The 2,451-nt window shown below is 37.5% G+C and overlaps 1 long non-coding RNA gene across 1 annotated transcript in view; it reads left to right on the forward strand.

Annotated features, from left to right (window-relative positions):
- LOC106958698 (uncharacterized) overlaps positions 1-1,903 on the forward strand; it is a 15,560-nt gene extending 13,657 nt beyond the window's left edge. Inside the window, exon 3 of the long non-coding RNA XR_001427200.1 lies at positions 1,612-1,903. This is a non-coding gene — a long non-coding RNA (uncharacterized LOC106958698). The remainder of the gene's footprint in view (positions 1-1,611) is intronic.
- Positions 1,904-2,451: the final 548 nt, after the last annotated feature.

Raw genomic sequence — 2,451 nt, forward strand, 5'->3', positions numbered from 1 at the left:
GCGCTGTCAATCATTCCTGTGTATGCCTTAAGTTTGTCTGCTGCCACCAATGGCAGCAGATAATGGCTTTTTCTGTAACGGTAAGTTGCACATTTAGCAGCGCATACATGAGGTAGAACAGCACTAATCCCCTCCTCCTGGCTCAGATTGGTTGTTTTTGGTGTGCATTTCTTCAGACAGCAAAAGTAGCTCAGAGAGGAAGTGGAGAAGATTAATCTTTTCACAGATTATCTGTTAGATTGGTGCAAATCTAGTAAATCATTCATCTGGATAAATTTGAAGTGAAAGAATTCAACCTTCATTCAGTGTTTTGAAAGATTATGATACCGATTATGAGTTTAATTTTTTTCACACACAACATAAGTCTACAGTGGATCTTTTCCACAAGCCTAGTGGCTGAAAGAAACTGACCTCTGACTCATGGATATAGTCATGGATTATTAATTTAGAATGCAAGTACCAATTGTGCTTCAAGGACTTTTTAAAAGTTGCAACAATTGTGTAATTGGTGACTTTGTTAAAAACTGTTATTTCTCAATCTGGGATTCGCCCCTCTGCTCAAATCCAAGATTGGATGTTTTCCAAATGTTCCTGTTTAAAATGGATCTACAAATCCAAAAAATGGATTCATTTCAAGGCTTTTCACACGTCTTCCAACATGGAGTGAATAAATATGTCTGTATCTGTATGCAGGCATAACAATGGCAACAATGTTTTAGCACCTGATTGTGAATTGAAGGCAGAGAAGTTCTCACCTGAATGCTAATGCATCCAACTTATTTCAACACATTAGTGCCTGAACAACGGTGACTGTAGATTAATGACAAGCGCATTCAAAAGGCAGAAAACTGATATTAGATGGCCAATTGTATTCCAAAAACTTTCTTATCGTTGGCTTCCTTTGCAATACAGTATAAAATAAAGAAAAGGAGAAAAACAAAAAGCCACACAATCTGGAGATTTAGGACATCAAAATGTAATAGGGCCTGCTTTGTTTCTGGCAGCTTTACTGACTGGTGAATAGATAAACTGCTTGAAAAGAGAGCCGAGACATGTCCAGCTGTGCTCAGCCTCATAATAAACTCATTGCAATGTTTTAGTATATTCAGAGGCCACAGATGCACTGCACTAAATCCACAAGGAATCATGCAGCAACACATGATGAAATGATCTAAATCTGTGAAACGTTTCTCCAGTCCATGGGTGTCCAGCTCCAGTCCTGCCAGTTATTGATGTCTTTGCTCCAATACTAGAGGTGTAAGATACTGAAAATGATTGTACCAAACCGATACGAAGTAAATACACAGCCCGTTTCTGTGGAGCTAAATTGGGGCCATAAAGTTTGATCAAAACAAATAAAATTGAAATTGAAAAAAAAAAAAAAGATCTGAAACTGAAAAAAGAAAGGATGACATTATGACTTCCATAATATTGGAAGTGGCCTTAGGAATCCATAGAACCAGATTTCATCGATAATAGACATGTTTTTATATGCAGTGTCTATCTATTGTTGTTGTTTTGTTTTTTTTAACAAACTGTATGGCTCCTATTTAGCTCCATACAACTCACCGATACCAATGTTTTTTATTTAAGATTGCTCTATATAAATAGAACATTTTATAATGTGCTCATCACCTCTCTTCTGCTTCAGATTATCTGCATAGTCTTATGAGATTGGTCAAGCTATTCTCACATAGATCTCTGCAGTGTCTAACAGCAGGGGAGAGCTCCTTGATCCTGGAGTCTACGCGTTACTTCCCCAACCCAGAACTTATCTGCCCCCTTTAGCATCAAAGAACAACCCCCTTTCCTTAACAACAGACAAATAGCAAGACCATCAGTGTTGGGCTCCACAGAATCCTTGGTGCATAACAATGAGGGATTCACACCTATAGTCCAATCAAGTCTCTCTTCTCTGACCAGAACCTATAAAAGGCAAGGTTTTAATAAATTTCTTATTTCTTCTCATCTAGACTCTAGTTAAAGTAATTTCTTCCATGACATTCTGTCATCAAACATCTGATTTTCAGATGTATTGTGCTTTCTTCCTTTTAATTATTTTTGTTCAAACCTCTGGCAGGATTTGGACGAAGTTCATAGGTGTCTGCAAAAATAATTTAATAACATATTAACATGATCTGTGATGAACTGGTGACCTGTCCAGGGTGAACCGCGCTTCTCACCCGTTGGCCACTGGAGACAGACACCAGCACCCGTCATAACCCCACTAGGGATAAGCATGTTAGAAAATGGATGGCTGGAAATTAACATGATTTGTGGGGATTTATCCTAAATAAACACAGAGCAAATTGAAACAAAATCTTTTTTTGAAGAAGAACTGAAACTACAATACAAACATAAAACTACATTTCAAGAGTCAACTTGAAACTGTGTCATCAGAATTTGACAAAGATGAAAATAACCTTATTTTATAGGTGAGGGGTATGAAGA

This window comes from Poecilia latipinna, unplaced genomic scaffold (assembly GCF_001443285.1).
Source record: "Poecilia latipinna isolate Pla-1442-1.1 unplaced genomic scaffold, P_latipinna-1.0 Scaffold1007, whole genome shotgun sequence".
In the NCBI taxonomy this organism is placed as follows: Eukaryota; Metazoa; Chordata; class Actinopteri; order Cyprinodontiformes; family Poeciliidae; genus Poecilia; species Poecilia latipinna.